This window comes from Mobula hypostoma, chromosome 3 (genome assembly GCF_963921235.1).
Source record: "Mobula hypostoma chromosome 3, sMobHyp1.1, whole genome shotgun sequence".
Classification (NCBI taxonomy): Eukaryota; Metazoa; Chordata; class Chondrichthyes; order Myliobatiformes; family Myliobatidae; genus Mobula; species Mobula hypostoma.
The window spans coordinates 35,570,405-35,584,509 of NC_086099.1; the positions used below are offsets into that span (position 1 = coordinate 35,570,405).

At 39.0% G+C, this 14,105-nt stretch overlaps 1 protein-coding gene across 5 annotated transcripts in view; it reads left to right on the top strand.

Annotated features, from left to right (window-relative positions):
• The window catches only part of LOC134343935 (protein unc-13 homolog B-like), a 519,229-nt gene that overhangs the window by 258,776 nt on the left and 246,348 nt on the right, over window positions 1–14,105 (top strand). The gene's annotated exons all lie outside the window — the stretch shown is intronic.

Here is a 14,105-nt window from a genome sequence, read left to right on the forward strand (position 1 = left end):
CTCATTGTTTCCGTAAAATCCATTTCCTCTAACTCATTTGGTCAAGTGTAAACAACTTTGAATGGACTATCTCAATCTTTTAATACTGTTCCTTTCTTTTACTTGTTTTCCAAGCCGGACCTCTGAGGCTCTACCCATAAAACCAGTGTTCTAATTTAGTTTCCGTGGCTCTATCAAGCTCCTTTCATCCAAAGTGACCATCTATACAACAATTTTCACCAACCATTTCCCATTATTGGCTCTCTTTCTAATCATTATTCTTTCAGTAGTTTTCCACTTTTACTATTCATCATGTCCCCCAAGCAGTTATAAAATATTGCTCCAAGCATAATTTAATGTTTTCATTTTCTGTATTTCTTATTGTAACTTATGTATTTTTTTTCTATTTCAATGTGCTACTACTACTGCAAAACAACAAATTTCATGACATACGTCAGTGCTATTAAACTGATTCTATCAGATCTGTACACATCTCATATGCAGGCCCCAATTTGACATTTTAGTATCAGTATAGTGTTCTTATGCTAATCCTAACAAAAATTGTTAGGGCCTCGACAAGTATTCCAGTGATTAAATTACGAGATTTGGGCTCAGAGTCCACCGTGACAATAATTGAATTCAAATTTAATTAATCTGGAATTAAAAATAAATCTCATTTTATTATGACTATGGAACTCATGAAATTCGCGAAGTTCCAAAGGAGAAATTTTTCTCCTGGCCCTGTTAGATCTGCAAGGTTCACTTGGCATATTTTCGGGGAGTAGGAGAGCTATCCCACAAGTTAATTGTATAACAGCCTGTCATAGTCATCATCATACAACATGGCAGACTCCACCGTCACGGTATGTGCTGTCCCAAGGAGCATGGACATCTTCAGCATTGATTTCGTAACCATGATCCTTTATGGCATTAGGTTAAATATAGCTAAGGAAGCCTTCTGCTTTATACCACCTTCCATTCTTCATCAGCTGATGAATCAGTGCTGCACCATGTTGAACACTTGTTGGGGAAAAACACTGAAATTAGCAGGGTCAGCAACTGTATTCTGGAACTCTGGATGGTGCCTTCAGTATCCCTAAACAAAAGTGGCTGACTGGTACTGATGCTAATTCAGTTGGCCAAGTGATGAAAGATCTGCAGTAGGTAAATATTGAATCACCACCTGGTGTAAATCTTCACCAATGATTATTGAACTGAAGCATTAGCTCTGCTTCTCTCCCCACAAATGCTGCCTGACCTCCTGAATATTTCATGATTTTTTAAATTTAGAGATACGGCACAGTGACAGGCCCTTCCAGACCAAAAAGCCCACACAGCTTTCAATAAAGATAATCTCTTCCTTTTCACTAAGTGTGATTCCAATCACTGGACTGTTTCCATTGACTGTAGTTTTACTATAGCTCCTTAATGACACACTTGTTCACATGCTGCCTTGTTGACCAGAGCCATCACTCCATCTATTCCTCTGGAATTCAGCCCTTTGATCCATGTTTGGCCCAAGACCATGAGAAAGGTCTGGAGCCAAGTAGTCCTGCTCGAACCAAGTATGCATTAGTGAGCAGATTACTGCTGAGTCAGCATTGCTACGTAGTACTGCAGATGACAGCCTTTGCTGATAAATGAGAGCAGACTGATAGAGAAGTAATTAGCCACAATAGATTTAACCTGCATGCCAGAACTGGGTAATTTTATCAGATAGGTTTGATTGTCGCCAGAATGGAAAGGTTAGCCAGTGAAAATACTAGCTCTAGGGCAGCCATGGTGGTATAGTGGTTATCTCAATGCTTTACAGCACCAGCTGTGAGATCGGGATTCAATTCCTGCAGCTGTTTGTAAGGAGCTTGTATGATCTCCCCAAGAATGGGTGGGCTTCCTTGAGGTGCTCTGATTTCCTCCCACAGAAAGTGAATTGTGGGCAGCACAGCTCTTGCTGATTTGATTTGACACAAATGATGTACTTCACTGTATGTCTCATTGTACATGTGACAAATTAAGCTAATCTTTAATTCTGGAGCACAGCTTAGATCTGATCTGTTGCCTATGGAATGGTTTAGCATTGTTATTTTCAGGCTCTTTTCACCAGTTTGACATGTATATATACATAGAGTGCCTATAAAAAGTATTCACACCCATTGGAAGTTTTCATGTTTTACTGTTTTACAGGATTGTTTTACTTGTTTCACAGTGGATTAATTTTGGCTTTTTTTTGACACTGAACAACATAAAAGACTCCTTTGTGTCAAAGTGAAAACAGATCTTTACAAATTGGTCTAAATTTTATTACAATTATGAAATATAAAATAATTGATTGCAGAATTACTCACCCCCTTCAAGTGAGTATTTAGTGAATGCGCCTTTGGCAGCAATTACAGCCTTGAGTTTGTGTGGACAGGTCTCTATCAGCTTTGCACATTTGGACACTGCAATTTTTCCCCATTCTTCTTTACAAAACAGCTTAAGCTTTGTCAGATTGCGTGGGGATTGTGAGTGAACAGCCATTTTCAAGTCCAGCCCCAAATTCTCAATTGGATTGAGGTCTGGACTGTGATTTAGCCACTCCAATACATTAGCTTTCTTGCTTTTAAGCCATTCTAGTGCAGCTTTGGTTTTATGCTTGGGGTTATTGTCTTGCTGGAAAACAAATCTTCTCCCAAGTTGTAGTTCTCTTGAAGACTGTATCAGGTTTTCCTCCTGGATTTCCCTGTATTTTGCTGCATTCATTTTCCCCTCTACCTTCACAGCCTTCCAGAGCTTGCTGCACAATGCAGCCACCACCATGCTTCTCAGTAGGGATGATGTGCTTACGCTAAACATAGCGTTTAGTCTGATGGCCAAAAATCTCAATTTTGGTTTGACCAGACCATAGAACCTTCTTCCAGCTGATTTCAGTGTCTCTCACATGCCTTCTGGCAAACGCTAGCTGAGATTTCATGTGAGTTTTTTTCAACAGTTGCTTTCTCTTTTCCACTCTCCCATAAAGCTGTGACTGGTGAAGCACCCAGGCAACAGATGTTGTATGAACAGTCTCTCCCATCTCAGCCACTGAAGCTTGTAACTCCTCCAGAGCTGTCATAGGTCTCTTGGTGGCCTCCCTCACTAGTCCCCTTCTTGTATGGTCACTCAGTTTTTGAGGATGGCAAGCTCTAGGCAGATTTACAACTGTGCCATATTCTTTCCATTTCTTGATGATTGATTTAACTGTACTCCAAGGGATATTCAGTGACTTGGAAATTTTCTTGTATCCATCTTCTGATTTGTGCTTTTCAATAACCTGTTCGTGGAGTTGCTTGGAGTGTTCTTTTTTTGTTTTCATGGTGTAGTTTTTGCCAGGATACTGATTCACTAGCAGTTGGACCTTTCAGATGCAGGCATAATCCAGGGCAAAAATCAAAAAGGGCCACTTTTCAACATAATTGTATAAGGGCTAAGAGTGTTGTAAAAACAAGCCTGAAGGCTTTGTGTGTCAATGCAAGGAGCATTTGTAACAAGGTGGATGAATTGAATGTGCAGATAGTTATTAATGAATATGATATAGTTGGGATCACAGAGACATGGCTCTAGGGTGACCAAGGATGGGAGCTCAACATTCAGGGATATTCAATATTTAGGAGGGACAGACATGAAAGAAAAGGAGGTGGGGTCGCATTGCTGGTTAGAGAGGAGATTAACGCAATGGAAGGGAAGGACATTAGCCTGGAGGATGTGGAATCGATATGGGTAGAGCTGCATAACACTAAGAGGCAGACGACGCTGGTGGGAGTTGTGTACAGGCCACCTAACAGGAGTAGTGAGGTTGGGGATGGCATTAAACAGGAAAATAGAAATGCGTGCAATAAAGGAACAGCAGTTATAATGGGTGACTTCAATCTACATATAGATTGGGTGAACCAAATTGGTAAGGGTGCTGAGGAAGAGGATTTCTTGGAATGTATGTGGCATGGTTTTCTGAACCAACATGTTGAGGAACCAACTAGAGAGCAGGCCATGGGTTAGTTAGCAATCTTGTTGTGTGAGGCCCCTTGGGTAAGAGTGACCATAATGTGGTGGAATTCTTCATTAAGATGGAGAGTGACATAGTTAATTCAGAAACAAAGGTTCTGGACTTAAAGAAGGGTAACTTTGAAGGTATGAGACGTGAATTAGCTAAGATAGACTGGCAAATGATACTTAAAGCATTTAAAGATCGCATGGATGAACTACAACAATTGTTCATCCCAGTTTGGCAAAAGAATAAACCAGGGAAGGTAGTTCACCCATGGCTAACAAGGGAAATTAGGGATAGTATCAATTCCAAAGAAGAAACATACAAATTAGCCAGAAAAAGCGGCGCACCTGAGGACTGGGAGAAATTCAGAGTCCAGCAGAGGAGGACAAAGGGCTTAATTAGGAAAGGGAAAAAAGATTATGAGAGAAAGCTGGCAGGGAACATAAAAACTGACTGTAAAAGCTTTTATAGATATATGAAAAGAAAAAGATTAGTTAAGACAAATGTAGGTCCCTTACAGTCAGAAACAGGCGAATTGATCATGGGGAACAAGGACATGGCAGGCCAATTGAATAACTACTTTGGTTCTGTCTTCACTAAGGAGGACATAAATAATCTTCCGGAAATAGTAGGGGACCGAGGGTCTAGTGAGATGGAGGAACTGAGGGAAATGCATGTTAGTAGGGAAGTGGTGTTAGGTAAATTGAAGGGATTGAAGGCAGATAAATCCCCAGGGCCAGATGGTCTGTATCCCAGAGTGCTTAAGGAAGTAGCCCAAGAAATAGTGGATGCATTGGTGATAATTTTTCAAAACCCTTTAGATTCTGGATTAGTTCCTGAGGATTAGAGGGTGGCTAATGTAACCCTGCTTTTTAAAAAAGGAAGGAGAGAGAAACTGGGGAATTATAGACTGGTTAACCTGACATCGGTGGTGGGGAAAATGCTAGAGTCAGTTATCAAAGATGTGATAACAGCATATTTGGAAAGCGGTGAAATCATCGGAAAAAGTCAGCATGGATTTGTGAAAGGAAAATCATGTCTGACGAATCTTAAAGAATTTTTTGAGGATGGAACTAGTAGAGTGGATAGGGGAGAACCAGTGGATGTGGTATATTTGGATTTTCAAGAGGCTTTTGACAAGGCCCCACACAGGAGATTAATGTGCAGACTTAAAGCACACTGTATTGGGGGTATGGTATTGATGTGGATGGAGAATTGGTTGGCAGACAGGAAGCAAAGAGTGGGAATAAACGGGACCTTTTCAGAATGGCAGGCAGTGACTAGTGGGGTACTGCAGGGCTCAGTGCTGGGACCCCAGTTGTTTACAATATATATTAATGATTTAGACGAGGGAATTAAATGCAGCATCTCCAAGCTTGCGGATGACACGAAGCTGGGCGGCAGTGTTAGCTGTGAGGAGGATGCTAAGAGGATGCAGGGTGACTTGGATAGGTTGGGTGAGTGGGCAAATTCATGGCAGATGCAATTTAATGTGGATAAATGTGAGGTTATCCACTTTGGTGGCAAGAACAGGAAAACAGATATTATCTGAATAGTGGCCGATTAGGAAAAGGGGAGGTGCAACGAGATTTGGGTGTCATTGTACACCAGTCATTGAAAGTGGGCATGCAGGTACAGCAGGCGGTGAAAAAGGCGAATGGTATGCTGGCATTCATAGCAAGAGGATTCAAGTACAGGAGCAGGGCGGTTCTACTGCAGTTGTACAAGGCCTAGGTAAGACCACACCTGGAATATTGTGTGCAGTTTTGGTCCCCTAATCTGAGGAAAGACATTCTTGCCATAGAGGGAGTACAAAGAAGGTTCACCAGATTGATTCCTGGGATGGCAGGACTTTCATATGATGAAAGACTGGATCGACTAGGCTTATACTCGCTGGAATTTAGAAGATTGAGGGGGCTGTTATTGAAATGTATAAAATTCTAAAGGGATTGGACAGGCTAGATGCAGGAAGATTGTCCCCGATGTTGGGGAAGTCCAGAACAAGGAGTCACAGTTTAAGGATAAAGGGGAAGCCTTTTAGGACCGAGATGAGGAAAAACTTCCTCATGCAGAGAGTGGTGAATCCGTGGAATTCTCTGCCACAGGAAACAGTTGAGGCCAGTTCATTGGCTATATTTAAGAGGGAGTTAGATATGGCCCTTGTGGCTAAAGGGATCAGGGGGTATGGAGAGAAGGCAGGTACAGGGTTCTGAGTTGGATGATCAGCCATGATCATACTGAATGGCGGTGGAGGATCGAAGGGCCGAATGGCCTACTCCTGCACCTATTTTCTGTGTTTCTGTGTATTTTTATTACAATCAATTGAAACACCTTGTCTGCACACAGGTGATCTCCATTTAACTAATTATGTGACTTCTAAAACCAATTGGCTGCACTGGTGATGATTTGGCGTGTCATATTAAAGGGGGTGAATACTTAACGCAATCAATTATTTTGTGTTTTTTATTTGTAATTAATTTAGGTCACTATGTAGAGAACTGTTTTCACTTTGACACGAAAGAGTCTTTTTCTGTTGATCAGTGTCAAAAAAAGCCAAATTACAAACCCCATTTCCAGAAAAGTTGGGATATTTTCCAAAATGCAATAAAAACAAAAATCTGTGATATGTTAATTCATGTGAAGCTTTATTTAACTGACAAAAGTACAAAGAAAAGATCTTCAATAGTTTTACTGACCAACTTAATTGTATTTTGTAAACATACACAAATTTAGAATTTGATGGCTGCAACACACTCAACAAAAGTTGGGACAGAGGCATGTTTACCATTGTGTTACATCACCTTTCTTTTTAACAACACTTTTTAATCGTTTTGGAACTGAGGATACTAATTGTAGTAGATTTGCAATTGGAAATTTTGTCCATTCTTGCTTGATATAAGACTTCAGCTGCTCAACAGTCCATGGTCTCTGTTGTCTGATTCTCCTCTTCATGATGTGCCATACATTTTCAATAGGAGATAGATCTGGACTGGCAGCAGGCCAGTCAAGCACACGCACTCTGTGTCTACAAAGCCACGCTGTTGTAGCTCATGCAGAATGTGGTCTGGCATTGTCCTGCTGAAATAAGCATGGACGTCCTGGGAAGAGATGTCGCCTTGATGGCAACATATGTCTCTCTAAAATCCTAATATATGCCTCAGAGTCAATGGTACCTTCACATACATGCAACTCACCCATGCTGTGGGCACTGATGCACCCCCATACCATCACAGATGCTGGCTTTTGCACCTTTCGCTGATAACAATCTGGATGGTCGTTCTCATCCTTGGCACGGAGAACTCGACACACGTTTTTTCCGATAACTGGCTGAAATGTGGACTCATCTGACCACAGCACACGGTTCCACAGTCTTTCGGTCCATCTGAGATGAGCTCAGGCCCAGAGAACTCGCTGGCGTTTCTGCATAGAGTTGATGTATGGTTTCCTCCTTGCGTAATACAGTTTCAAGTTGCATTTCTGGATGCAGCGACAGACTATGTTGAGTGACAATGGTTTTCCGAAGTACTCCCGAGCCCAGGTGGCTATAGTTGTCACAGTAGCAAGACTTTTCTGTGCACTTTTCAATCTTATTTTAACTCTTTTCGAACTTTTGTCGAGTGTGTTGCAGCCATCAAATTCTAAATTTGTGTATATTTACAAAATACAATTAAGTTGTTCAGTAAAACTACTGAAAATCTTTTCTTTGTACTTTTTTCAGTTAAATAAGGGTTCACGTGAATTGACATAGCATGGATTTTTGTTTTTATTGCATTTTGGAAAATATCCCAACTTTTCTGGAAATGAGGTTTGTAAATCCACTGTGATTCAATGTTGTAACAGAATAAAACATAGCATTTCCAAGGGGGTGAATACTTTGTATAGGCACTGTATACTGCACCTTTGCCAGGATAGCACCTCACTTTAAGACATGCATTAATTTTGCTTCCAACAAGCCCTTATACTCATTAAATCGTGGTTGATCCCCTGAACTGATTGGAATAGCAGTATGAGAGGTAGGCCAGCCCAAGAGGATACAAATGATGTCAAATTCCTCCTGCTGCTGACTGTCTGCAGGGCCTCATGGACATTCAGTCTGGAGCTATCAGACAGCATTGTATCACAATGGCAGTGCGATACTAGGTGTGAAGAAGGACTTTCTCTCCACAAGTAATATTCCATTACAACTTCTACTAATGTTGTATGGATAGATGCATCAGAAGATTGATAAGGTTAATAGCAACTAGATTTATTCCTTGAAAATGAAATCTCTACCTAAGCTAGTAATTTGAAATAAAGACGGAAAGTGCGAGGAGGCACGGTAGTATAGCAGTTAGTGTTAGGAGCCTGTACGTTCTTCCCATGGCCGCGTGGGTTTCCTCCAGGTGCTCCATTTTTCTCCCACATTCCAAAGATATATGTGTCAGTAGGTTAATTGGTCATTTGAGTGTGTTTGGCATCACAGACTTGTTGGGCTGGAAGTGACTATACGTGCTGTATCCCTAGATTAAAGACACTTTTGTATTCCCAAAGTGCAACACCTTGCACTTATCAGAATTAAGCTCCATTTGCCATTCCTTGCCCACTTACCCATCTGATCAAGATCCCTCTGTAAATTCTGATAACTGTTTTCCCTATCTACAACACTACCTGTTCTACTGTCATCTGTAAATTTACCAGCCATGCCTTGTACATTCTCATCCAAATCCTCGACATAGAACATAGCTGTTTTATAATATCATTCACTTTAAATGTTCGTTCCCTTCACCAGTAGAATACCATGGCTGAGGTGACTTGTAAACTGAAGTGGATTGCAGGCACTCACTCAGAAAGACAAAGGCAGTTGATGCATGGAAATACCATCTTGTATTGGTTATCCTTCAGCTCATGATCCATACTTAGATATATATCACTATTTGGTCTTTAACACTGGAACTCTTTCACAACAGCTTTGTGGAAATGCTTCACTGAAAGGACTGTGGCACCAGAAAGGAGACTCACCAGCAGTGGCCAAGGCAGAGTATTTGATGAATAAAATCCATTCTTCTCGGCCCAAACACAATGGCCTAACCTATATTATAAGCAATTGTTAATTCCAGCACTGGGACCTTTATATCTTAAATCTAACTTAAGAACCTCTTCCTCCACTATTGATGCTGCTTTTGTTTTCTGTCTCAGTTTAATTTCACCTTTATCAACTGAGATAATATGTCTCACGTTTGCTTCTCTTCTGATAATAGAATTACTTTAGAAAGCTATCGTACAAGACCTCCTCAAGACTAATCTCTGCATATTGTATGTTCAGTTTATCTTTAAGTTGAGCAGCTAATATCCATTTATCTTCATCATAACGTCTCCATACTGTTACCTTAATAACCTTGCTTATCACATCCTTCATTCCAGTCTAGTCCATTAAAGTTTCAAGTTAAATCTCAATCCTTATGCTAATATATTTAGGCATGTAATCTTTTCTAAGATGATATTGTCCTGCTCTCAAAACTTTGGCCTCATAGCTTTACATCTTTATCACACCATTGTACCTTTAGCTGGAATTTTTTGTGGAATCTTTTGTGTCTTAACTTCTTTTTGGAAGCTTGCTTGTATCTCAAATGCCTGGCAAAACATTTAGTCAGCCCCATGCGATAAATCTTTCTTTGACTTCTTAATCCTTTTTGTTTTGCTTTTGACAAAGCTCATTAGGATCTTTTTTTACGATTTTCAAGATCTTGTTTTAATGTTTGAGAAATTACAAATATTTTACATAAATATTACATAATATTTTTGCTATTTTGTTGTGGAGTATTTTTATCAAGGTGCCCTTTCTGGAGATGGGTATCATTTTATGTGATCTCTCCTCCACCCAAAAACACACTCCTGTCATCTTGTTACTACCCATACCTATAGTTATAAGATAAGCAATGAAGAGCAGAATCATTCTTGACTTTCTAATCCTAATCCATGTATAGTTGCAGCAATTGTCGTATCGCTTCTGCTGTGTACAGTGAGATTACTTGGCCTATCTTGGTACTTCTTAAAGGACTGCTTTCACTCATTGAGTTTTGAGCATAGAACATACCAGTAGAACACCACAGCACAGTTCAGGCCCTTCAGACCACAATGTTGTGATGACCTTTTAACCTACTCTAAAATCAACTTACATCTGACATCCCCCTGATACTTTCCACCAATCTCCTTACAATTATGCTACCTCGTTTTGGCCGCTTCTGCCCTGGGAAAAAGTCTCTGGCTGCCCAGTCAATCTATACCTTTGATCATCTTGTACACATCTATCAAGACCCCTCTTATTTTTCTTCACTCCAAAGAGAAAGGCCCTAGCTCACTCACCCTATCCACGTAAACCAAGCTCTCTAATCCAGGCAGCATCTTGGTAAATTCACTCTGCACCCTCTATAAAGATTCAACGTCCTTCCTACGTCCTTCCTATAATGAGGTGACCAGAACTGATGGAAATATTCCAAGTTTGATCTAACCATGGTGTTATGGAGGTACAACATTACCTCATGGTTCTTGAACTCAATACCCCGACTAACAAAAGCCAACACATCATGCACCTTCTTGACCACCCTAAAACTTTGAGTTATCCAAGATTTGAATTTTCTAAAAAGGAATTGGGAATCCATTGTGGTGAGTTTAAAAATAAAAGTTTTTTCTCCCCTTTGTTGCCAGCACCCCTAGAAATAGCACTTTTTCTTCAATATTTTAATTATCAAACATGTGCACACATATTCCATCAACTTCTCCTGTATGCACATGAAAATGACTGAGGATTTTTAAAATATAACCACATTTAGTCTCGTATAAGAATACTTGAAACAGTAGGGCAAATTATCTTTTTTTTAGACTGGGGATGCTACATTGCAATCATTGGGGGGAAACTGTTTAGCTTCGGGGGCAAATAAATATAAATCACGTAAGTGTATATTGTTTATCTATTTTATTTTCAGTTTCCTTTTGTTAAATTTGTACTATTTTTAGTTATCTGGATGATGTAAAATTCAGAATTGGATTGGATATTGAGAAAATTCAGTTATATTGACTGAAGTTATGATATAATTGATGATTTTGTGTTATTACTTGACATGTAAGTTTTTTAAGAGGGAAAAGTAAGGTAACTTTGATATATTTAATGGGGAATCACTTCATTCAATTTTAAAGTAGAACAGTTTTGGATGCTTTTACTGATTGGTATTGTGCTTCCTTTTTGTTGAATTTTTAATGATATTCATTGTTAACAAAGTATTATATATGTATCTATATGCATTGAAGTGTTAGGTTCAAAAGAAGAAATCATTCAAGATCTGACATGTTGCCAGATCTTTGCGATCTTGAGGCAGCATTCAATTAATGCATTTCAGAAGCAATACCAGTGGGTTTTTTGTTTAACTTAAATGCATTTTATATAGACTAACCTATTTGAGGTCTGAAATGCAGTGCTACACAGTAAGTAATAATTTACCCTCCTATTTTCTACTGTCATTCATTTTTGTTACCAGACGATATGATAGCATAGATTCTGCTGCAAATGGCCGTAGTGATCTAGAGTCTGCATCTGAGTCTAGTCAGCTAACCAGCCGCCAATACTCCCTCGAAAGTAGGCAGTCTCTAGATCTGTCCGATAGGTGGGTTCTGTTCTTCTTGGCCTTGATGTTGCTGTGTAATGGTGTGCTATGATGGTATGAAGATAATGTTGGCTCAACTGTTTGCATGCTTTTAATGTTTATATAGATGTTGTGTTTCCAGATAGGGTAAAGCTAATTACAAAATCTTTTTAAAGAAAGAAAGCAAGTCAAACTGTATTATGAACATGAGTAAAAAAAATGTATATATATATTTAAATTCTCTTGAGTTTTTGATCATTGTTTAATTTCTGTTTGTCATTTTACTCAATATTCCATTAAGTTGAAATGTTTTCAATATGATTCTCTTTTTTTAATTCATTTCTTAACATTGCTTTCAAAACCTTCTGTTGTCTACTTACGCATGCCTTGCCTTCACAAGCTGGAGCACCTTACAAGGAAAGGTTAGAATCATACCAGTGGATTCTGGTGTTGGAGAAGAAGACTGGGAAAATAAAAACATGAAGTTAGGGAAACAGTTCAACAGCTTTTCTGTGAAAGAAAGTCAGGAAAACAGGCAAGAAGAAATCCTGAAGAAGAATCCTACAAAAGAAAATAATCATAAATGCAGAGAGCTTGCAGATGGGAAAAACCAAAAAATATTAAGGTGTGAGCAGTTTCTCAATGGAAAATCAAAGAATTTGCTGTATTCCAGTTATCCAGAAGAATATAATACTATAGACAGGCGAAAAAAGAAAGGTAGACATAAACGTTTGGAGGACAAAGACATGGAAAAGCAAAACTATTCTAACAGTTTAGGTAACCCCTCCCCCAGTGGTACATTTATCAGCAACCTTTCCAGTAAAGTGTTAGGAATAAAATCTGAAACGATGAAATGGAATCTTAGTGACCCTTTGCTGTATAGCTATGGTATGGTGTCAGCAGCAGACCAGCAGAATAAATGGGAACCTGTGAAAAGATGTAACACTTGGAGATTGAATGAGTCACTCAACAACAGCCTTGATGATATGATCGATGTAGAAGAATGCCTGCCGGAAATATACAAAGATGAAATGTCAGAAGGACTGTTACCTCATATATATGATACATATGAGAGCAGTGACTCTGATGAACTTTGTTCTTTCGGATCTGACGATGAACAGGAAATAGTATTAATTGCACAGACATGGGAAGAGGATGACAAAACTTACATGGATTACAGGAAACAAGATATCACTGCTCCAAATATCCCCCAAAGCATTCATCAACCAAAACTCATTCTGGATGAAGAAAATGATGACAGGTTAAACCAAACTAAAAACAAGTTGCATCCCTCTCAAAGGGAGCAAATGAATGAAGATTTTATTGATACAATGGATGAACTGCAAGGTCTAGTGGTATCTGTATCTGAGTACTTGGCAGAAAAGGAACAGGAAATTAATAAATTTGGTTCATTTCCAAAACTGCAGAATAAAGCTCTCAGGCATTCTCAGGAAGAGTCCATTAAGCATATTAGTGAAGATAAAGTACCTTGTTGTCATGCACAAGAATTGGAAGATCAAAAAGGGTGGAAACAGACTTCTGTAAAATGTGATAATGGGCGTAGTGATCAGAAAGTGGACTCCATTCCTGATCTTACTGGTGTGAAGAATACAATGCAGTCTCTATTTGGTTCAATAGGTGTGAGAATAGGAGTGGGGAAAAGGCAGCATTCACTTATGGATAAAATATTTTCTGTTACTTCAGAAACTCTCGACAAAATGAATAAGGATCACACTGATCTTGAAAACTTATTGTCTCCCTTAACCAATGATTCAAAAATTAATGCTCCTATGAATGATGCACCAGAAGGAACAGATACCTTGCTGTCTAAACCTCCATGCCATTCTCTTGAAAACAAAGAATCTGCTTTTCCAAGTGTGTTTAGTGCAGCAGAAGAAAACATATCATTTTCAATTGTGACGCAAAAGCCACAGGATGAAAACATCTCGGTGATAACTGAATCAACACAAAGCACAGTCATTGACTCGTTGCTTGGGAAGCTAAAGCCTATAAAGTTCTTTATTGGAAAAAATGAATCAAATGATACACAGAATGGTATTGAGCCAAATAGAACACATCAAGCTTCTGACCCTGATAACAAAACTATCTCTTCCAATGATAATTTAATTTCAAACTGTGAAGGAAAAGATGCTTTGCACGTATTTGAAAATCGTGTCCTCTTTGATGACATTGAGAATAACTCTCAAAATAACTTTAAGGACAATTTGTACCAACAAAAGAACTCTTTAACAAGTAACTCGCAGAAATATGTTGCTCTAAATAAATGTACCGATCATGCTCCAGATAAATCTACATCTGCCTTTGAGTTACGTAACAAGTCACAAACTATAGATCAGTCAATTCCAATTGTACCAGCAGATAATGATAAACCTGACATTCTGGGACCAAATATTTTTCATAACAATAAATTAGAGAATGACATGAAGTTTTCTCAGAAAATAGAAACCTCTTTACAAACCAACTCCGATACATCAAACCATTCT